This window comes from Pleurodeles waltl, chromosome 1_2 (assembly GCF_031143425.1).
Source record: "Pleurodeles waltl isolate 20211129_DDA chromosome 1_2, aPleWal1.hap1.20221129, whole genome shotgun sequence".
In the NCBI taxonomy this organism is placed as follows: domain Eukaryota; kingdom Metazoa; phylum Chordata; class Amphibia; order Caudata; family Salamandridae; genus Pleurodeles; species Pleurodeles waltl.
The window spans coordinates 586,079,683-586,105,054 of NC_090437.1; positions in this window are offsets into that span (position 1 = coordinate 586,079,683).

Genomic DNA, 25,372 nt, shown 5'->3' on the forward strand with positions numbered 1-25,372 from the left:
CCAAGGTCAATAAAGGAATGCAATTACTCTCTGTAATAACTACACATCCTGCACATTTGAAATGATGCTGCACAGCACAGCAAGCTGAGATGTTGCACTGTTTTTCGGTTGTACGATGGAACACCGACTTTAAAAACAACTAGTACCTTAACAACGAGGTCGGAACACCGACCTCGTTCTTACTACTAATGATTTTACCACGAATGCCTTAACAACGATATTTTGTTGTAAAGGCATTCCTGATAAAAGCATTACTAATAGGCATCATTCACCCTACATCCCTCACCCCACCCCCCAACCCCACCCCAAAACCTAAAACCCCCTGGCCCCCCACCCCCTCCACCTCCCCAAAACCAAAAACGCCCCAACCCCACCCCAAAACCTAAAACCCCCTGACCCCCCACCCCCTCTCCAAAACCAAAAACGCCCCACCCTCCCAACCCCACCCCAAAACCTAAAACCCCCTGACCCCCCACCCCCTCCCCAAAACCAAAAACGCGCACCCCCAACCCCGCCCCAAAACCTAAAACCCCCTAACCCCCACCCCCTCCCCAAAACCAAAAACGCCCCAACCCCACCCCAAAACCTAAAACCCCCTGACCCCCACCCCCTCCCCAAAACCAAAAACGCCCCACCCCCAACCCCACCCCAAAACCTAAAACCCCCACCCCCTCCCCAAAACAAAAAACGCCCCACCCCCAACCCCGCCCCAAAACCTAAAACCCCCTAACCCCCACCCCTCCCCAAAACCAAAAACGCCCCTCCCCCCAACCCCACCCCAAAGCCTAAAACCCCCTGACCCCCCACCCCCTCCCCAAAACCAAAAACGCCCCACCCCCAACCCCACCCCAAAACCTAAAACCCACTGACCCCCCACCCCGCCCCAAAAACGCCCCACCCCCAACCCCGCCCCAAAACCTAAAAGCCCCTGACCTCCCACCCTCTCCCCAAAACCAAAAACGCCCCACCCCCCAACCCCGCCCCAAAACCTAAAACCCCCTGACCCCCCACCCCCTCCCCAAAACCAAAAACGCCTCACCCCCCAACCCCGCCCCAAAACCTAAAACCCCCTAACCCCCACCCCCTCTCCAAAAACGCCCCACCCCCCCAAGCCCACCCCAAAACCTAAAACCCCCTGACCCCCCACCCCTCCCCAAAACCAAAAACGCCCCACCCCCCCAACCCCGCCCCAAAACCTAAAACCCCCTGACCTCCCACCCCCTCCCCAAAACCAAAAACAAGACCCCACCCACCCCAACCCCAACCCAAAACCTAAAACCCCCTGACCCCCCACCCAAAACCAAAAACGCCCCACCCCCCAACCCCACCCCAAAACCTAAAACCCCCTAACCCCCCACCCCCTCCCCAAAACCTAAAACCCCCCCACTTACCTTAGTCGACCCCTTGTCACCTGCGTCGTCCTCCTTCGCCAACTCCCTTCTTTGTACCTTAACCACGCATGTTCGTTGTTCAGAACATACGTAGTTAAGGCACAAAATAATGGAGTCGTGGTTAAAAAAAAGCGTTGTTGCGCTTTCGTTAACCATGACTTTTGTAAAAAAAACATTGTGATAAAGGATGTTTCCCCTGTTTTTCTACATAAATGGGTAAATATGTGCCATAATATCTAGACACGGCATCATAGTGCTCTACCAATGCATATTTTTTTACCTTACACTCCAGTGGTGGATAGTAGTAGCTCATAATTAACATGCCAAGGTAAGGCACCTTGCATACCTTAATCTAGCCTAAATCTCATATCCCCCTCTCACACCTAACACTGCAGGTAGTAGGAAATCCATGACTATAGTTGGGATCTTCCCATGCAACACATGTGTGACCCACCCAGCTTCTGATGTATTTACAAATTTTGCACATCTGTATTTGGTTCAGTGTAGTCTAGGAGCTCAAGGGTGGTGTGGGAGTGGCAAGTGTGTGTGTGTCAATTTTGTTTTTCCAAAGATTGTAGCTGTTCATTGCGTGTTGCACTGTGCATCTCAAATAGGGCAAACGTTCTGTGTGTTTGATACATTGATCCCAAACCATCATTTTACTTACAGCCCTCTTCTCCCAGCCAACGGCATCATGGAAGCACCTTATTTACATTTCTTGTCATCATAGTGGACATTTCCCGAGTAGCCTCATGAGTTTCATCACTATAGTCGTGCTTTGCTGCATTGGCACCATAAATGATGGCACTAGTGCAGCAAAGCACCGGGAGGTCCATTGCTTAGAATAATTGAGACACTTTCGCATCTGCCTTTGGCAGGCCTCACAATAAGGTTAACAGATAGTACAGTGCAATCTTTATGGAATGTCTGCCTGATTTGTGTTTATTTCCCTGCGAAATAAATATTTCCTTGCATGCATGATAACTGGCACATGTATTTTGTGGTGCAAGGATGCACAAAGTGGATCTATGCATGCATTGTGTGACTTTGTTAATGTAGCACAAGGGGACTGGGTGGCTTGAGTCCACATTGGCATCAATCGATGTGATGCTAATGTTGCAGTAAGGGCTTCTAAATATGGGCCACTAGTGAGACAGTGAGACCACTTGTAGCTGACGTTATGCATGGAGGTGTCTCTTTGTGCATGACACCAACCATTCCCACTACAAGGGCAACCTTGCTACGTGGTGACATGAAAGTTACCTGTACAGAATCACAGATGATGATCACAGACATGTCCCATATGTTGTATCTGGTCACTTTAGTGGCCATTCCCAATGGTGCATGGAGGAGTCTCACAGTTCTTGTTGGCCCACCCTGTGCAATAAGTTAGTACATGTTTCCCAATGAGTGTTACACACGGGCAGGTGGTTAAGTTGCAACAGTGAAGGAACTGATGTGAGGGTTGGGTAATGATCTATGCTTAAAGAGGGCAAGGTGTGAGCACATTAGAAGTGTTTGGCCATTATTGTGTCCCGATGCAACCCTTTTACATGTATTCAATGTGTCCTATGTACCTCCGCCTTCTATCATTTGTTAGTTGCAATATTGCCCGCCACTGCAACTTACCCTGCATTTGTGGTATGTCTTGGAAGTCTGCACTGTCCTGAGACTCCAGTAACCAGCTACTCTGGGATGACCGCTGCCACCATCTCCTCCAGGTCATCCAGGTCCATCTGGGGTGCGGGACTTCTACCTCCAGTCTGAAGGGCTGCCTTTCAGTTCCTGGCCAATTTCTCTTTAGTTCTGCACATGCAATTGTGCAAGTGTTTCTTACAGGCGATGACAGTCCTCCTCACCTCTGCCACACTGTTGACTTTATTGATAATTGACTGCCACATGGCCTTCTTCCTCCCTATTGGCAATTTGGAGGTGACAAAGAGCTGGTGTTGGTGCTCTGTCACCACTCTAACCAAGATGTTATTCTCCTCCTCACAGAAGCAACACTTCTGCTCCCTTTTCCCCTTCTCCTATGATTTTGTTGGTCCATCCTGGCTTGTACTGGCTGATGAGGGTCTCTCTGGGGTCTCTCCTGACCTGCATTGTCCATCTTGGGTCCTTGAGGATTGTTTGGCATTGTCACAGGCTTTTTTTATGCTAATGCTGCTAAAATGGTGCTAGCATGATTAGCGTCAAAAAGCCTGCCGCTAATCATCCTAACGCCCCATTTGCAGCATTAGCGTCATTTTTCTTTACAACATGTTGCAATGGTTAGCGCATTTTTTTTTTTTACGCTAACATTTCCTTAGCACCAGGGTGCGTCGTTTTCTAAATACGGCACATGGATGGCGCAAGGAAATGTCGTTAATCAGCATTCATTTTTTTGATGCACAACTACGCTAGCACAGTTGTGTGTCATTTTCCTTTAATTTGGACCCTTGTTGTTTACCCCAGTGACATTCCGCTGGGTGAGTGGCTTTTCTCTTTCATGCCTCTACGTAGCTTTTTGCCTATTAGATCTTAATTGGGGACTTGCAAGATGGGGAAGTGAAGGGCTTTGGTTAAGGCCCAGTGACCACCTTCCACCCTTAAACCAACCATGACTTGATATGATGCTCCAAAAGAAAATTGGGGTAATTGCAACAGAAATTGAGTTAGCAGAATGTCCGTTATCCTTAAGTCATGCCACTCCTATTTCAGCTATGGTTCCTCAATCTAGTAGCCCAGTTAGCCCAGGGCCTCCAAGAATTGACACATTGGAGTGAATTGACTTTTTAACAGCTGATTGGCTTGAACATTTAACACAGCCTACCCCTAACAACCATTGTGGGTCAAAACCCAAGAGGTCTGAGCCTACGAAGAGGATTTGGAAGAAACCCAAACTAGTGCAAAACACCAATTGTCGAGGACAGGCCAATGGATCCTGTGACTGTTTGGACAGTGACTCAGATGTCGAACTCACAACGGACTTTTTTGAACCTCAGGGCAAGTTGTATTGGGGAAAGATGCTCTGGTTGAACTTGAAAAGGTTCTGGTGGCGGTTGTAATTTTGTGATTGTCCCCTATGGTCTCTCGCCTGGAAAAGCTGGAATCAGTGTGTAGAAATGTGTTGAGTGTAGTGCAGGAGATTCCTAGGGGTACATGAACTGTTGGTACCCAGACTGATCCAACTGTTTGGAGAGGGGACAGAGTTCAGAGTGCAACCAGTTGTAGTATGACACTGGACAGAGAAATTGTGCAGAGCACTGGATATGCTAGTGGGAGACGATTGAGCTTTGAAGCAGGTGGTCTAAGCACAAAAGGGGCCCTTGGCAGGACAAATTATCATCTCCCCCAAGGAGGCAGGGCAAATTATCCTCTCCCCCAAGGATTTGATGATTTAGCTCCCACTACTGAGGGTGTCAAGAAATATCTGGTAATTAATTTAACCCCTGCCTCTTACCCCTATGTTGTGATTCTCTCTGGGGTCCCCGCATTGAAAGTGGACTAAAAGGAGTCCCAGGATGAACTATACAATGGGTATTACACTGGTTCTTGCACATTAGGAATGTCCCCCAGGTTGACAGACTATATACTACTTACGAGAAGAGTAAATTGGATAGGCAAAAGTCCAAAAGAACGTCTAGGTGATTGTGTTGTTACTAATTTTAGAGATCTTGATTTATTTCATTGTCTTTTGATAAGAGAACCCCAGGCTCACCACCTGGGCTTTTGTATTACCAAGTTACCTTTTTTTCTGCAAACCTCCTTTTATGACCACTCATACAAGGTAGGCCCCCAATGGCTGGGACCTTGCTACCAAACGCTGTGGTAATAGGGTGCAGGCCCAAAGTATCCCTACATTTGGGGTGTCGGTTGTCAATATAGACAGCCCTTTGGAGGAGGTGGATTGACTCAGAGTTGATGGAGTATGTGAGTCTCTGGGTCCATAATTTTCCTCTGGACGTTCTCCCGGGGGTGGGCTCCTTCTGTCACTGATAGATCATGCCTTTGGTACCACTATTTGTAGTTCTATCCAGCCGAGGCCCTAGCCTAATGCTTAAATTAATTGTAAGGGTCTACCACCAATAGATCCAGTCCAATTGCAAATTGAGCAGGCTTTGAGAAATGAGTCCCTTTTTTGACAGTCTTGCCCAGCCGATTGATTAAAATCCCTATCTTCAATGAAGAATCTCCAACAAAAAGGGGTCTGGAGGAAAAGTTCACTAGTCCTACTGATTATATTTATATTATTATGGAACAACAAAGAATCCCTACTCAGGCTGGAGCTCAGTGGGAAGGTACCGGGATTACGAGTGGGTCCACTACTTTGCCAGTGTTTAGCAAAGCTAGGAATAATGGCGCCTTGGTTAAGTCTTTGAACACCACCAAAGTGTTCTCATGGAATATAGCTCGTCTTATGGTGAAATTAGATAATCCTGAGCAGGAAGTCAGTATGATATTTGCTTATTTCAAGAGACGTGGCTAACTGAGGGAATTGAGTTTGAAAGGTATGTTATTTACTTCAAGGCTGCAAGGAGCAGTGGAAAGGGTAGGCCATCTGGAGGTCTGTCAACCTGGGTATGCCCATATTAGGACTGCATGGTCCAGCTTGTGGAGGAGGACGGTGAGGATATTTCATGTCTCCTACACACATTCCCTTATTCTATTGAGTTATATGTAATTAATGTGCACTCTAGACCAGTTATAGCTGGCCAAAAGTCCCCTGTGATAGAACAATAGAACACTTATACAAACTTCTATCTTCGTTTCGGTGTGAGTGGGTGTATAAACTGGTTGGCGGGGACATTAATTGTTGTTTTGATCATGTAAATGCTTCTAATGATGATTTTTCCTGTGCAGAAGATAAGTTGTGGGATCTTCCAGTGTTGTCTATTGCCCCACTGAGTAAATGGTCACCTTTGGCAGTCCAGATTAATGGCTTTGTATTAAATAATTCTATCTGTGCGTGTAATGGGCATACTAAATCTGATATGCATGGCTCCCATACATTTAACCTTGAAGGCTGGACTTCCGCAACTGAATATACTTGTGTTGATGTTAGGCTATAGCCAGATATCATAGACATGGAAATCATCCTGAGACACAATAGTGACCATAATGCTTTATCCTTTGACAGGGGGGCCTCATGACTCAGGGTTCAATTGGATGAGCTAACTGGTTTGGATCTTAGGTGACTTTGACAGGACCTCAAGAACTTCCGGCCCATCTATCTGCTACCTTTCCCAGCAAAAGACAACGAGAAGGTTGTCGGCAGACAACTAACCCGCTTCCTTGAGGAAAACTGCACCCTGGACCCTTCCCAATCCAGATTCCGCAGCAACCACAATACTGAAACTGCCCTCATCGCCGCCACCGACGACATCAGAACCATACTGGACAATGGCGAAACCGTGGCCCTCATCCTCCTGGACCTCTCGGCCGCGTTCGACACCGTCTGCCACCACACCCTACGCTCACGCCTTAGCAGTGCAGGAATCCACGACAGAGCCCTGGACTGGGTCACCTCCTTTCTCACTGGTGGAACCCAGAGAGTCCGCCTCCCCCAATTCTACTCGGAGGCCACCAAAATCATCTGCGGCATACCTTAGGGTTCGTTCCTCAGCCTGACCTTCTTCAATGTCTACATGGCCTAGCATCGCCCGATCCCTCAACCTCAGCATCATCTCATACGCCAACGACAACCAGCTGATCCTTTCCCTCACCAAGGACTCCACCAAGACCAACCTCCACGAAGGAATGAAGGCCATCGCCGAATGGATGGAGAGCAGCTGCCTCAAACTCAATTCTGACAAGACGGGAGTCCTCATCTTCGGCTCCACCCCATCCCCATGGGATGACTCCTGGTGGCCTGCCACTCTCAGAGCCGTACCGACTCCCACCGACCACGCATGCAACCTAGGATTCATCTTGGACTCCTCATTATCCATTACCCAGCAAGTCAACACCATCTCCTCCTCCTGCTTCAACACCCTCTGCATGCTCCTAAAGATCTACAAATGGATACCCACCGAAACAAATAGAACAGTCACCCAACCCCTCATAAGCAGCAAGCTGGACTACGGCAATGCCCTCTATGCAGGAACCAAGGCCAAACTTCAGAAGAGGCTGCAACGTATCCAGAACGCCTCCACATACCTTATCCTGGACATCCCCCGCCACTACAACATCACAGACCACCTGAGAAACCTGCACTGGCTTCCAGTCAACAAGAGAATCACCTTCAAACTCCTCACGCACACTCACAAAGCACGGCACAACGCCAGTCCAGAATACCTCAACAGATGGCTGTCCTTCTACACCATGACCCGGCATCTCTGCTCTGTCTACCTCCCCCTCGCCGCCGTCCCACGAGTCCGCAGAACTACAACCGGCAGTAGATCATTCTCGCACCTCGCTGCCAAAATGTGGAACCCTCCTCCCACTCACCTGTGCCAGACCAAAGACCTCCTTACCTTCAGGAAACTTCTCAAGACCTGGCTGTTCGAGCAGTAGCAGCACCTGCCCCCCCTACTCCTCAACGTCTTGAAACCCTCACAGGTGAGTAGTGTGCTTTTCAAATTCCTGATTGAGTGACATCAGCTAGACATATAGTTAAATGGGATAAGAACAGCCGGTCCCTGGAATCTATATCACATCTTTTTGAAGTTATAGATTTATAGTTATAAATATGGCTAAGAGTCTAGATGCAGTAGAGAAATCCAGCCCATGGTCCAGTATTATGGCCACCAACCAAGAATTGGTGGGGGAACTCAAAAACTTGTTTCAAAGTGAAGTGTCCCAAGGGGGAAGAGGGATAGCCCCTGCTGCTTGGTATAACAAGCAGTGTTGCTTGGCCAAAATTGAGCTCATAAAGGCTGTCAGAACTAAACAGATAGAGTGGGTTCAATCTGCTAGAATTGACTATAACAAGATGTTTACTTTTTGCTAAAAGAGAATCGCGAACCCAAAATTGGGAGGACATGCACTGTGCAATGAAGAATAAGGAATTTAGGCTATTCTGATGGATTATCGCCTTTGGGTGACCAGGGGCCAAGGGTGTATTAGAGAACAATATCTCGGCTCAACAATGGTCTAGGCATTTTAGTTCTTTATATGATTCTCAACCAGGGTGTGGTGACATAGCTGGTCTTAGTCCCTGTGATGTCTCTAGTCTTTTAGACACCATAGATTCCCCCTTGATTGCCATTGACGAGGTAACCTGCACCATTAATAGAATGGACCCCAGAAAAGAGCCTGATCTAGATAAAATCCAGGGAGATTTATATAGCACAGCGCTTGGAATCTGGGCCCCTTTTTTTTTTTTAATGCTATCATGGAAGGGATGTCTATCCATGCGTCCTGGGCTGGCACTGAAATAATTCCAAATTTTAAAAAGGTTCCCTTCTACTCCTAGTTAATTAGAGGCCGACCAGTTTGATCGACACAATGCAAAACATTTTTACCTGTGTGATCGTAAAAAGACTCCAGGCCTGGATGGATGACAATAGCATTCTGAGGGTCACATGTACAAAGCATTTTCCACGTCGAAAATGCTATTTGCGATGTACAGACCTATTTTTGCGATTCGGTAATCTATTTACCGAATCGCAAAAAGGGTTTGGGAGTCGCAATTAGGAAAGGGCTGTTCCCTGCCCAATTGCGAGTCGCAGTCTCATGTATGATTGTTTTCAAACTGGTGCTAACCCATTCGTAAACAGGAAGGGGTCTGAAAATATTTTTTCAGAGCAGGCAGCAGTCCTACGGAAAACTGCCTGTTCCAAAAAATGTAAAGAAAACTTTTCATTTTTTGTTTTTGAAATGCATCTCGCTTTCCTTTAAGGAAAACGGGCTGCATTAAAAAAAAAAAATGCTTTGTTTAAAAGCAGTCACAGGCATGGTGGTCTGCTGTCTCCAGCAGGCCCCCATCCCTGAGAGGGTGGCCATTCCCAATGGGGTCGCAAATTACGATCTACCTCATGAATGCTCATGAGGTAGGTCACTTGCGACCCCATTGGGAATCGCAAACAATGTCATTGACACTGTTGTGCATCAGGTTTTGCCACTCGCAAATTGCGAGTCGTAAAACCTGAAGTTCGTACATGTGGCCCCTAGTGCCTTGCAAGCTGGCCCTAGGCAGTCAACCTCCACTGTTGACCAAGTCTTCCTGTCTTCATCTCCTATATTGGAGAAGAGTGGTCTTAGAGGGCGCTAGCCTATACCTGATATTTGTTGATTTACGGTCTGCATTCAATGTGGTCCCCAGTACCACCTTGTGGGAGTTTTGATCAACATGGAAGCCCTAGGTTACCTTTGTAATATCACCCAGAGACTGCACTAGGGGAATTTTGTGCAGTTTTGCAATGGTAAATTGGGGGAACTTTTGGATCCATTCCCTGTCAGAAAGGGTGTCTCCCAGTGCTGTGTTCTGGCCCCTATGCTATTTCTGTTGTATATCAACAGCCTTATTGAATCACTCAAGAAGATTACTAACAATGCCCCAAGATTAGCTTCAGCCAAGGTACCTGTATTGATGTTTGCAGATGATACCCTTTTCCTTCCCAAGACACCAATGGGCCTGCAGAGGAGCCTAGATTATTTCAATGATTTTTGTATGGCCAGGGGGCTGGAAATCAGCATGAATAAAACCAAGTATATGGTTTTAAACCAGGTCCGACTACTCATCCAGGCCCCAAATTAAACAGGGTATTGTCAGAGAGGGTGACAGTATTTGGATGTCTAGGTGTATTAATGAGCGACCTTATGGACTGGTCCTTCCATATAGATAAACAAAAGTTTAGATTGGCCCAGTTCACTGGTGGTTTGGCGAGGGCTTGCAAAGGCTCTTTTTTAAGCTAATCACCCCTGTGAGTGAAATATATAGGTCTCAAGCCCTGGGAGTGGTAAGGTAGGGGGCAGAGCTCTGAGAATATAAAGCAGTGACTTGCATCCAGTATACTGAGAATGCTTTTATTAGACGTTATTAGATAATTCTGCCAACTAGTATGTCTCTGGTTCCCTTGAGGTTTGATATGGGAATCAGACCAATCAGAAGATTATGGGTTACTCCCAAATTAATATCACACAGGAGGGGTTTGGAAGAGGTTATTGTTATAGCAGGGGCAGGAAAACTGCCCTGCATGGTGTATTAGGGATTCAATGAGCAAGTTGGGTAGGCCAAGTCTGTGCGTGGCATGTCAGTCTGTGTCCAAGAAAGATTTTGCAGTATTGTATAAACATTTTTAATTGTCCATGTTTTTTTAAAAAATTGCCCCCAAGGCTCATTGACTCAAACATTTTGGAGTTTAAGGATTTTTATGGATTCAAACCTTTTTTTTTATGAGACACGGCAAGTGTTAGACCATAAATTATTTGTGCAATTTAGTCATGGCTGGCTCCCTCTGCACCCGTTGATCAGCAAATGGAGGAACAGTGATACTTCATTGACCTTGATCTGCCCCTCTTATGGTTTAGGGGAGGTGTCTGAGGCCCATGAATTTTTTTTTCAAAATATATAAGCGCCCGAGAAAAAAGTGGTTACTTCCCAGATACTTGGGGACAAGACAGCATGTGGGGGCACTGAGAATACTAAAAAACAATCTTGTGCAACCAATTGTTTATTAAGCATCAAGGTTTTTATTCATGATGTGGTGCATTTGTAAAAGGTATGTGAAATTACCTATTTTTGATCAGTGAGCAGATAAGATATTTATTTTGCACTCTATTTTATTGATGCATATGTGTAGCTTCTATTTTCTTAAAGATAGAGCTTGTTTTTATATAATATATATATATATATATATATATAATGTATTTATCTTGTTTTTATGATTTACTTTTATGGCTTTAAGCCCCAATAACGTAATTTCAACTGAACTGAACATGTGCCATGATATATGCATGCATGCCATCTGGATTTACTACAGTGGCCCACAGTAAAATCAGGATGTCAGACAACTGCAATTGCATGGGTGAATTCTTGGAACCACACTAACCATACAACAACTAGAATTCCTGTTCATCATCAAAGTTGTCCCACAAGCAGCAGACCTCATTCAACTAATGGCAAACAGCAGTATCCAATTATAAATTCCATTCCCACATATCTCACACAAGGTCATGAACACTTCTATTAGGCACATACATAATGGACCTACAATTAGAAATGAGGCCCTGAAATCCTGCTACGTGGATCCCAAAAGTTCTATATCCTGGAGTATGTGACATGGAAATAATCATGTAGATGCAAGGAGGTAGTATCAATGTAACTCAGATAGGCCTCACATGGGGCATTGAAAGGAACATTGTGGATTTCCAGTTCAATATGTCAGGGAGAGATGTCCCAAGAATAAACAAAACAACAATTTTGCAAAACGTAGGATAATCACAGCTAATGTCTCAAACCCTTTACAATGACATCCTCTGAGGGTTTCTAGAGTATTCATCTGTCCTTTGCATGCGACACAGAACTTTAATATAACATTAGAAGGCTTTCAACTTATTGCTCAATGAGCACCAACATCACAAACCACATCTTGGACATCCCACTCCTGGTGTCTGTCCGTGGATAAATGCCTGTACCCAAACACATGTGATGTAAACATCACTGCAACTCACTCCATGATGCATGCCAACAGTCAGGGCTCAATCCTCAATCATTACACATATGCAGTGCACTTTTACACAAGATACCACATCAAGGGCATAGATAAACACAAAGTGGTTCCACACTCTGGGCCTACCTCTCACCTCCCTCATAGCTCCTGCAGTTCCACATGCCAAATGACATACTATATCACATGAAGGTATGTGTCAGACAATGAACAATGGTAACACACTCCTGTCTGTGGCACTACATGAAATGAATGTCCATTGTAGATTTACTATACCATTAACAGTTACAGACATCATCACATCAACATAGGTAGAACATGCATGGAACTGCAGCATAGAAGTGTTTCCTAAAGAAAAAGGGATACATGCTGACATGTAGGCAGAAGGAATGTTGGCAACAGTGATGACACATCATTCATGTCAATAGACAGTCCCCACTTACCAAGGAAAAGTAGTTTGCTGCAGGTGCAAACAAATAGCTATGTAAGCCATGTATGATGGACATCTACACATCACGGACTGCAGTGAGGCACTAGCACCCATCATACACAGAGGATAACTAGCTCCTGGGTGGCAGATGTATAGATGCATACATACACAGATACCCAGACATATGGAAGTGTACAGTGATAGTGATCAAAAACCTACTTACATTTGGCCTGTAACATATAGGTATAGGTAGAGTGATCTGTTGGATAGAAATTAGACCCACTAGAACAACAATCAGTATATGAATGATCACTGTACAATGTCATTTGTGCTCCCTGCTGAGCAAATGGTTGGAGGATTCCCCCCAGTTTTGCCCTAGAGCACAGGTCCAAAGGCAAGATACACCAGTTTGGTGCACATGACATGTCAACATAAATAATCTCCCATCTAATATGTGACATATGGCTCAACCCTCATTGTCAGGGGGAGCAGTCAGTATTTCACTCAAACACCTGGCAATGGAACAGGCAGGAATTTGCAGTGTACTCACCCTCTTTTGGCAGCTGTGCTGCCCTCAAACGTTTATCCAGCTCTGGGTAGGCTACTGCCAGAATGGGGGGCATTGGGAGGGTCATGGTCCGAAGGGCACCAATCCCATCTTGGAAGGACAGACCCAGCTGGGCCTCTGAGATCTTCTAGGTCCAGCATCTCAGGTCCTCCAGCCTCTTGTGACAGTGAGCGCTCCGCTTGCTGTGAACCCCCAGGGTCCACACCTTCTTGGCAATTTCTCTCCAAATCCCTTTCTTCTGATGTGTATTGACCTGCATGAAAGCAAAAGACAGGACAAGAAATTATGCCAAAAAATCCCATCCAAAATGGCACATACATGTCAGTGTGCCAAGATGAGAACATCCTGTCTTGCCCAAACTGCCCAAGTGTGGCACATAACAGTCATTGAATACAGGGAGATGACTACAAACACTTCCCAATATGCAGACCTACCCACCACCCAGCTCAGGCCCTGCGCTGACTCGGCAGGTCAACTGACATCTTACGAGACAAGATCTAGCAACGAGAAAGAGATCAGAAATACTATTACACACATCAAACCAATGTGGCTTCTGGAGGGTAAACTCCTCAGCCAGGAGTACATAAAAAAACTCACCATCTATGAGAATGATCTTCTGCACACAGTCCTTATAGGCTAGAGCTAGGGTACAAACTCTAACATCACACATGGGTAACAATAAAGGGATTGACATGGTGGGTACAGAAAGAGTCTAGCATGTCCATGTGTGGGCATGTACAAATACAGATGCAGACCCACGCCACTTCAGGGTGTAGGGGTCTGTCTGTCTCAATATCAACACAAAACACACTTTTCACATATCTGTGCATAATACTTAGATCATGTTAGACCTGGCATCCTTGGCATAGTCTACCCTGTCTTTTTTGCCCCTGCTCCCATGTTTTGACTGTGTGCTGGACTTTGTTTTTGCTGTTTTTGGTACTCTGGGCACTTTACCACTGCTGACCAGTGCTAAAGTGCAAGTGCTCCCTGTGTAACTAGTGGGTGTAATTGGCTTTTCCATGATAGCTATATTTCATTTACTAGTAAGTCCCTGGTAAAGTGCACTAGAGGTGCTCATGGCCTGTAAATCAAACTCTACCACTGGGTCTGCAGCACTGATTGTGCCACCCACAAGAGTAGCCCTGTAAACATCACCCAAACGTGCCACTGCAGTGTCTGTGTGTGCAGTTTTAAACTGGCAATTTGACCTGGCAAATGTACCCACTTGCCAGGCCCAAACTTTCCCTTTTTATACATGTAAGGTACCACTAAAGTAGCCCTAGGTAGCCCCATGGGCAAAATGCTGTATATGCTAAAGGCAGGACATGTACTGATGTGTTTTATATGTCTTAAAAGTCAAATACTGCCAAATTCGGTTTTCACTGTTGCAAGGCCTAGCTCTCTCAGAGGTTAACATGGGGGACTGCCTTTAAATATCTTTTAAGTGCAGTTTCCCTTTGGGAACAGATAGAGATTTGCAGTTTGGGGTCTCTGAACTCACAATTTAAAAATACATCTTTTGGTGAAGTTGGTTTTTAAATTGTCAGTTTGAAAATGCCCCTTTTAGAAAGTGGGCATTTTCTTGCTTAAACCATTCTGTGACTCTGCCTGCTTGTGTTTTACTTGTCTGGGTCAGATTGATCTTTGGGCTGTTTGTAAATCTCCACTAGACAGTGATACAAAGGGAGCAGGGGTGTAGGCTGCATATCCTGATAGGTCATCTGGGCTAGAGTGGAGGGAGGAGCTGACACACCTGATTGTGCTGTGCCTACCCTCACACAATGCAGTCTCCAACCTCCTAGTGTGTGTCTGGGGCCAGGCCTGGGCAAGGCAGGGTCTTGTGAACAACAGAGACTGTCTTTGAAGTTTGCCTACTTCAAAGGCAGAAAGGGGTATAAATAGTGGACCAAAACCCCAGAGTTGTAGATTACTTCTGGGACCAAGAGGAACTTCTGCAAAAGAGAGGAGCTGGAGAGCTCGATGGGAAGTACTGCTCCTTTGCCTGTGACTGTGCTTTGCTGGGTTGGACAGCAGTTACTGCTTCTGCTTGAAGGAGGACAAAAACTGGACTTTGTGCTATATTCCTGCTTGTGAAGTGTCTCCAAGGGCTTGGACTGAGTTGGCCTCGTATTTTGAAGTCTCAGGGCAATCAAAGGCTTCCTCTGCCAGCACCTGTACTCTCTGCTGAGACTCCTACCCTGCAAAGTGGTGCCCTAGCCAGTCCTGGGGCCTTGAAAAGTGAAGATGGTAGAACCAAGGCTGAAATCTATGCACAGGAGCTGTGAGGGAAAGGTTTCTATGCACCCCCTGCAACGCAGCTGTAGAAACGATGCACCACCTTCATTGCAGCTGAGATATTGATACACCACCTGTAGCACAGATGGAAAATCAACTCATCACTTGCATCATGGCTTTAGAAATGATGCAACACCATCTTGCGGCTGCTGAAAATGACGTAACCCCCATACAGGGTGGTTTTCCATTACTGTGCGGCTGGATTTTGCATGCATCTTCGCTGGGTGTCGAAATCACTGTGAACCTGCGTCGATCCGAGCTGCCCTGTCTGGAAATCAACACATTGCTCTCTTGCAGGAGAGAAAAACAACGCATCGCCTACCCGACAGGAGAAGAAACAATGCAGGGCCTCACTTGCGAGTATGGAATCACTGCATTGCTGACTTTTCCAATGCACACTCACCAATGCAGCTTTTTTTTTTATGCAACCCAGGTACTTTGTGTAACAACGTTTCCATTGTTTTCTATGGAGTATGATTCTATTACTTTAAAAATTCATAACTTTAATTGTGTATGTTGGATTTTTGTTGTGTTGGTCTTGTTTGATTTAGATAAGAATTGGCTATTTTCCTAAACTGGAGTGGTGCTTTCACATTTTTACTGTGTGTTTTGGTACAAATACTTTACACATTGCCTTTGAGATAAGGCTGACTGCTAGTGCCAAGCTACCAACAGGGTGAGCAGGGGTTATCTTAAGTGAGTATCTCCCTTGCCCTGACTCAAGTGACAGTCCCTGCTTGGACAGAGAGCAAACTAACTGCCAACCAGAGACCCCAATTCTAACAGATCACCTTCAGAATAACATAGGCATGCATTGTATATTTTCTGCAATGTGACCAGACAACTGAATCTCATTTCATTGGTTATCAGTAAACAACACTCAATTTGCACTTATGTAATGTCAAAAATGCAGTGAGCCTGCACAGGACACACGTGCCCTGCATGAAGGTGAAAACAGGGCTGTGAGATCAAGGGACCTGTCAAGGCTCTGAAACACAGATTGACAGAGATGCCAAGTGCACATCAGTCACAAATAAGCAGCTTTCCCCTAATACCATGTACATGCTTATGAGAGGATAGAGCCTCAATATGCTGCATATTAGCTCAGAGGCAAGATTTTACCTCATAACACATTGTGCTCGGATACAGGGAGTGGGCACAGTGCCACAGTTGCGTAACAAAAGTGATTTGACACCAGCCCAGACTTGGACAAATACAGTGAGATACATATGACAGGCCCCAGTCTCTGCAGGTTGAGGAGACAGACCTATATGAAACTCCATTCCCCGCACTTCCATGCATGACAGTACATCATGTAGCCAACAACCAATTGGCATGTGCTGTTTTTTGTGCCAACTTGAGGGGCAGAGTAAGTCAGGTTATGCCTTCCAAACAACAGTCTAGCAAGGGCAGGTGTACTTTGAAATGTCTGTGGCACCATACACATTGCTCACATTACACACAACTGGCACATACAACATGCATACAATGCACATGCTGTCATTCAAATACATGTGTTCTCATATTGATGGCATCCTTGAGGTAAGAGATGTCTGGGGATGGCTGTTATGTCATCTCACCTAGTCATGTGCCTCCAACACAAGGTGGATCAGGGTATACTCAATACACAAGTGCCACAATGTATCAGAACTCAACACCTGGTACTGAACACAAATACATGCACATTGACTCCCCCATTGATGCACATTGACTGCACCTACAGGGCTTAGAGTTCAAATTCTGCCACACATGGTCACACTCTAGCCTGTGAGGAGGGAATATATGTCGAAATACAGAGAAAACTGTGCACACAAGTCACTTACCTGCTTCTCTGCTGCACCATAGAAGTGTTCATACAGGGTTAGGACCTCAGACACCAGCTTCTCCAGTTCCTATGGTGAGAAGGCTGGGGCCCTATCACCTGCTGGATGTGGCATGATTACTTCTAGAGGTGGTACACAGCAGCTCAGTTAGTGAAGGTCTTGCTGGCAGCAGTGTCAGGAGTCAAGTGAGAGATTTTGCAGACCATGGCAGCCACTTCGGCCACAAATTTGTCCGTCACGGCTAGTAGACACAGCTATTGGCCTACATCCACAACTGGCATCAACGTTAGCCTATGGCTGTGTGAGAAAGTAACCTCTTTCTAGCATGGTTACTACCATTTTTAGCCAGTTTGTCAGTGTGTTTGTACTGTCTCACTGGTATCCTGCTAGCCAGACCCCAGTGCTCATAGTTTGAGACCTATTTGTCAGTGTGCTTTTACTGTCTCACTGGGATCCTGCTAGCCAGGACCCTAATGCTCATAGTTTGAGGCCTATATGTGTTGTCAGTATGCTTGTCTGTGTTCTGCTAACAAGACCTCCAGTGCTTATGCTATCTCTGTTTACCAAATTTGTCTCTCTAGTTTAGTGACTCCATATACCAATTCTAATTGGCACACTGGACCCCCCTTATAAGTCCCTAGTATATGGTACCTTGGTACCCAGGGCATTGGGGTTCCAGGAGATCCTTATGGGCTGTAGGGTTTCTTTTGCCACCCATAAGGAGCTCATACAAACACTCCTTCAGGACTGCCACTGCAGCCTGAGTGAAATAGTGCACGCACTATTTCACAGCCATATTCACTGCACCAGGTAACTTATAAGTCACCTATATGTCTAACCTTCAGTTACTGAAGGCTAGGTGCATAGTTACTGTATATGAGGGCACCCTTGCACTAGCAAAGGTGCCCCCACATTGTCCAGGGCCAATTCCCCAGACTTTGTGAGTGCGGGGACACCATTATAATTGTGCACTACATATATGTCAATACATATATGTAGCTTCACAATGGTAAATCCGTATATGGCCATGTGGAGTGTCTAAGATAGTGAAATTGAACCCCCAATCCAAATCTGGGATTGGGGGGATAATTCCATGCACTCTGGGGGCTCCACCATGGACCCCCAGTACAGCCAAACCAGCTCTCTGAGGTTTCCACTGCAGCCCCAGCTGCTGCCACCTCACAGACAGGCTTCTGCCCTCCTGTTGATTGATTAGCAGGAAGGCAGAACAATGCATTTCCTTTAGGAGAGTGGTGTTACACCCTCTCCCATTGGAAATAGGTGTTACAAGCATAGAGGGGTATCCTCCCAGAACCTATGGAAATGCTTTGAAGGGCACAAACAGTGCCCTTCTTGCATAATCCAGTCTACACCATTTCACGGACCCCCAGTCCCTGCTCTGGTGTGAAACTGGACAAAGGAAAGGGGAGTGACCACTCCCCTGTCCATTACCACCCCCGGGGGTGGTGCCCAGAGCTCCTCCAGAGTGTTCTAGTGTTACCCATCTTTGATTCCAAAGTGTGGGGACCCTCTGGGAACATTCGAGTGGCCAGTGCAGCAGGTGACGTCAGAGACCCCTCCTGATATGTTCATTCCTGGGTAGATAGCCAATCCCCCTCTCAGGGCTATTTAGGGTCTCTCCTCTGGGTGTTTCCTCAGATTTGGTTTGCAAGGCTCCACCAGGACTCCTCTGCATCCTCTGCTTCATCTTCTGACCGTCGGCTCAACTGCAGACTATTCCAGGAACTGCTGTACCTGGAACAAAGTATCCAAGAATGCTACTTTGACCTGCAACTTCATTTCCAGCCAGCAATTGCAACAGTTTCCAGGTTGTGTACGCTCTGAGGACTGCCTGTCTTCACCCTGCACCAGAAGAACGGAAGGAATCTCCCATGGAATCACTTCCCTGCTTCAGCAGGCACCTTTCTGCAACAATGACTGGTACTCTGGGACTCCTCTTGCGTCGATTCTTGGAACACAGGTGGTGGAACGAAGTGACACTGACTGTCCAAAGGTCCAGCTGTCCAAATTTGGTGGAGGTAAGAGCTTGCTTCTCCGTGCCAGACAGTACCCCTGTGCATCGGACCCTCTGGAGCTCCTTGGGCTTATGTGCACTTCTTCCAAAAGTTCTTCATGCAAAGCATAGCCTAGGTCTCCAGCACTCTATCCTGCGATGCTAAGCCCCCTGAGTTGTTCTCCAGTGGCATGGGATCCCTCTGTGTAGTGCTGCGATGACCGCATTTTGCAACTCCTTTGTCCTCATGTCCTGGGACTCCCGTGGGTGCTGCCTGGTCTTCTGAGGGCTCTCTGAAGTGCTGAGAACCTTTTCTGTCTCCTCAGTCTGATTTGAGACCCCCAGGCCCCTCCTGGGTCCGCGCAGCCCCTCTTTGATGCAAAACACATTCTTGCATGAACCAAGGCTTTTTGGCAGTATCCAGCAAAGCAAACAGCCTGCTTCCAATGACTCGAGGTGTGACATCTCTTGCACCAAGTAGGAACCCACAGCTATCTTCTTTGGTGCATTTCTGTATTTTTCTTCCAACCGGAGAATCCACTTTTGCACCTTCTTCCAGGTGGGCAGGGGCTCCTGTTCTTCATGGACACTTCATCAACTTCTGGACTTGGTCTCCTCTCTCCACAGGTCTTCAGGTCCAGGAATCCATTGTTGGTTTCTTGAAGTCTTGCTTGGTTCTTGCATAATCCTTCACCACGACTTGTAGAGTGTTCTGAGGAAACTTGCTGTACTTTACTCCTGGTTTCCTGGGCTCTGGGGTGGGGTACTTTACTTACCTTTGGTGTTTGCTTACAAATCCTGCACCCCTCTACACACTACACTTGCCTAGGGGGGATCTGACCTTTGCATTCCACTATTTCAGTATATGGTTTGTCTTGTCCCCAGGCCCATTGCAATCTAGAGTGTTTTTCACTGTTTGCACTATTCTATGACTGTTTACATACCTGATTGTGGTTACTAGTGTATATATTGTGTATAATACTTACCTCCTGAAGGAGTATTGCCTCTAAAATATTTTGGCCTTGTGTCACTAAAATAAAGTACCTTTATTTTTGGTAACACTGAGTAATGTCATTTATTGTGTAAAAGTTCAGTGTGACTATAGTGGTATTGCAAGAGCTTTCCATGTCTCCTAGTTCAGCCTTGGCTGCTCTGCTACACCTACCCCTAGACAGGCTATGCTGATAGGCACTGCCTACATTTCATAATAAGGGATAACTGGACCTGGTATAAGGTTTAAGTACCTGAGGTACCCACTACAAACCAGGCCAGCCTCCTACAGGCTGTGTTCACTGCAGTGGCAACCACCTTCTGCCATGACGACCTCTGTCGGTGGGTAGCGGCTTTTCCCAATGTCCTGTGGAACAGGTCAGGCATCCACCATTCTAGAGGAATGAAATGTGTTATATGGCTCTGACAAATTCATCACATCCCCCAAAGTTGTTGGGTTTTACATCATTAACTGCTTGTCTTTTCCAGTCATATAGCTCAAACTACTCAAACACCATTGTTGTACATTGCTAGGCATATATGGCAATTTGCATTGGGGCAAAGTCCCCTCTGACAAAGGTAATTTTAATGCTTGGGACATCAAGTCACAGTCTGAAACAATTGAACAATTGTTGATGACCATTCATATGATGTGTATGCATGTATGTCAAAGAAAGAGGGTGGCGTGACTGCTGTGTGATTATCAGTTGTGATGGGTACTGTGTATCATGTCCATACCTAAATATATGCCTTGTCGCATTTTAACATTGACATGCATCATGTATGTTGCAAAGGACACATTGAATAGTGGCAATACTGATGTCTTGTCATACATAGTACCCAGGGAGGGGAAGGATCAGACAACCTCCTGTCCATCGTCCACTGCCAGACCTTCAGACCATGGAAGAATGCCACATCATCCCGATCTACTATCTAATTTGGGTAACAATTGCGGGTCTATGTCATCCATTGGATCCAGATCTGATGCCTGCCATACGTCATCCAAATAGCATTTGACCTATTGCACAAGTTATGACAGTTTTGCACTTCCTGGCCACAGGGACCTTCCAAAATACAGTGATCCTATCTACTGGGATGTCACAGCCTATATTTAGTCTGGTTTTGAAGGATGTACTCTTAGCAATATTGAAACACCTGGACAGCTATGTCTGCTTTCCTCAACGTGAGGATTTGACCCATGTGAAGGCTAACTTCTATGGCCTGGCACACAACCTACTTGTGGTGGAAGCCATTGATGGTACACATGTTGTCTTGGTCCCACTTCATGGCAATGGACAAGTGTACTGCAACAGAAAGAGCTACCATTCCATCAATGTCCAAGTGGTTTCTTTGGGGAATCTTTACATTTGACAAGTCTGTGCCCATTTCCCGGGTTCAGTCCATGAAGCGTTATTATGCGGAACAGCACAATCCCCCAACTGATGTCACAACTGTACCCAGAGAGGGCATGGCTGGTTGGTAAGTCAAATCTGTCCTGTTTGTGTGTGTACAATGTCTGCTGCAACAAATCCAATGAGAGGGACTCATAGTTGCATGTGTTCCATTCCATAATAGGGGACTCTGCATACCCAAACCACCCATAATTGTTGATGCCATTCAAGAACCCAACTACGCCAGGGGAAGTCTGCTTCAACGATACCCATGGAGGAAAATGGCGTGTCATGGAGCGGGCTTTTGAGCTTCTGAAGGTCAGATTTAGGTGTCTGGCCATGACAGGTGGAGCCCTCCTCTACTCACCCAAAAAAGTGTGCAAGATCATTTTGGCCTACTCATTGCTCCACAACATTGCCCTGCAGAGGAATATTACAAACATCCCAAATGAGGGGGAGCAAGCAGTGCCCCAGGAGAGAATCCTGAAATTACAAGTGAGGATGACAGTGATGAAGAGGAAGGTGAAGACTTGCGGGTAAATCTCATCAATCACTACTTTACCTGAGTGCAAGTAAGTATTGTTATGCTGTTACTGTTACTGTATGAGGAACTGTAATAGTCAGGATGTGTGGACTAGGGTGTTTTTTTAACAGATTGTGGATGTAATGCATTGCTGTATACATCACAGCTTTGCTTGCTAAGTCGGACCTGAACAATTCACAACCTTGATTATCTACAGGGTTTATGTCATTTGCATTGCAATGTAAGTGTATCCAATGATGTTTGATATGAGCTTATGGTCATAGGTAAAACTTCCCAAGCTAAACTCCTTGTATTATTGATTATCCAGGTACCTTCACCATGCCATCCTCATGTGGGCATTTCAGATTCTTGGCATTGGCTGGTATCCGATGCTGTTCTGATTTAGGAAGAGCACATGGATAGATCCAGGTAATGTTGTTCACCAATCTATTGTGTATGAGTCCTGTGTCAAGGAAGCTTGACAGTATGTGGATAGAAATCTGAAGTGAAGGATACACCGGTTTGATATGGTGTGTTGGTCCAGTTGTCACATGTGTGCGATCATATGGACCTTGAGATATGTTCTAATCATGTGCAATCCATGCATTTTCCCTTAACATTGTATAGATAATGATCCTGTATGACCTGTTTGTAGCTGTAGATGTGTTTCCTCATTACAGGCCAGAGTGCCTGTGCCCAACACTGAAATAGGTAGTATCATACCCACAGATACTTTGTCATTGTAATGACATAGATCTACAACCAGGGACTGTTGTACTGCCCTCTGTCTGTGCCAGGGCTTATGTAATGTTGGCAGACCTGGTTTTGGTATGTGATAAAGCTCAAGCGGGTGACAGCATCCACTAACCTATTAGCCTATTCTATGGGTCAAGGTCTGACAAAGCCCTTTCTTCTGTTCTCTGGTGGGGCGGTACTTTGGAATATCTAGCCTGATTCAATATGGTTAAGACATTCTTGACTAGGCCAGTCCAGACATTTTGACAGCCTATGTGCTGTACAGTGCAATCAAATGTTTGGTGTGAGCAGGCCCTTGTATCATTGTGTTGCTATTAATCCTCAACATGATACTACCTGTGACATATCCCTCCTTCAATTATCATCTTGTGTCTTCCTCATGTGCATCACAAGGGCTTACATCTCAACATTTCAACATGTGGAACAGAAGCAAGCAAGCCATGTTTTTTTGTTTGGTGAGCTTATTTACATAAGTGCAGGACATAAACAACTGATGCTACAGAAGATGAAAGTGAGAGGATCAGTCATGGCAGATAGTTGACAGTGACATTTAGCCAAGGCCGTGTATATGTTGGATTGGCAGATTTTCCTAATGTGACTGGTACACATGCTATTAATTGTATTGACTTGGCATTTCTGAGATATGGCAATTTCATTTCAGTCGACTAGCTGCAAAACGTATGGGTTCATTAGCACCTGGGAGGATGGCCATAGACTGACATCTTGCCAGCCATGCAGGCAAAACAGTTGCCGGGCAGGATCTGGCTTTGGCCTTTTAAGCAGGGCATGCAGACCTTGGACATTATTGTAAATGTAATTGCAATTATTATGTGGTTGTTGCATGGTGAATGAGTCTGCTGTCAATTACATTCAGGTGATGCATCTTGAGGTCTTTGGTTCATATTATTTTGGGTGCACAAAGGTTAAGCTGTCCTTCCTGTGAACAATAATTCCATCTTGGCTTAGCTGTCGAAGATTGATCTAGGTGTTTAGCTACCTCACAGAGTGTACCATGATCTATCTCCTGGTCCCTCCCAGGTGAGTAAAGTTAATTTGTGAATTCATAGACAGCTGCATTGTGACATATGTAGAGTGTCTTGGTGATTGGAGTTACAGGGATTGGTCATCCGGGAATTTACAGTAATACCTTCAAGTACTACACAGTATACATAAGCTATCCTCCTAGACATGTACACTTCCACTGCATGTTCACAAACAAGGATATTGGGACAGATGCACACTGGGCTTGTGTTTGGAGTTCGTGAGACAGAGCCTCCTAGCCTTACCAATCATGTCCCTTCCTGTACTTCATACAGTTGTTATATGTCATCCCCCCAGGTGCGTGCACTTCATGTGTAAATTCCCAAATAAGGGTATTTTGGCAAATGTACACTAGAATGGTGTTTGGAGTAACAGTAAGGGAGCCTCCTGTGAGTTGCAGCAATGTAACTCCCTGTATTACACAAACTACATGATTGTTTCCTCCTACGGGTGCACACTTTACTGATGATTTGGTACACATGGGTATTTTGGGAGAGTACACAGTTTTCTAGTCTTGATTTGGGGCAGCAGTACCTGCTGGGAGTGGCAGTCATGCCACTCTCACTGCTTCACAAAACCTGACAGCTGCCAAATACCCTAGTGAGTACACAACATACATGATTTGACTTACTGTTGTCTTCAGGTAAGGGGACACTGTTCTGGTGTTTGCAGTGACAGTGTCAGTGCATCCTGGCCTTATCAGTCCTGTCAGTGCTTATACTACCCACACATTATACAGATCTGAACCTGTCAAGTGAGTACCCTTCAATAATGAGTTCAGGGACAAGGGTCTTTGGAGCAGAGGATACAGTGTGGGCTGAGTGGAGTGACAGTAGAAGTGCCACCTGGCATTAGCAGTCCTGTCATTGCTTGTACTACCCACACTATACCATTATCATCCTCTCAGGCGGTTACAGTTCACCAGGCATTTGCCAAACAAGGTACATTTAAGTATAATACACTGTTCTGGTTTTTGGAATTGCAGGACAGTACCTGCTGGGAATTGTAGTGCTGCAAATCCCTGTACACACACAATGTACACAGCTATTGTTACCTCAGGTGATTCTAGTTCCCATGTGAGATGCAAGACAGTGGTCTACGAACAGGTGGACACTGGGCTAGTGAGTGGGGTGACAGTGAAGGTGGTCAAAGGCGAGCAGTGAGTATGCTCGACAATATATTTTGGAGATATTTTAATGTTGTCACTTACCCGACTCCACTCCCCCAGGTATTCCTATTGAGATCTCAGGAAGCAGGATGACCAAGATGTTCTCCTCCCAGGATGTGAGTTGTAAGGGAGGCAGGGGGGGCACCAGCAGTCTTCTGGACATGTGGCTGTTGCCTGGATGTCATGGAACTGACCTCCCCACTGACATTGTTCCACCTCTTCCTGATGTCATCTCTTGTGCACGGGGTGCGGCCTACAGAATGACTGTCAACTATCCTTTGCCACATTTCCATTTTCCTGGCGATAGTAGTGTGCTGGACTAATGTTCCAAATAAATGCAGCTCTACTCTTATGATTTCATCCACCATGACTCTTAACTCATTGTAA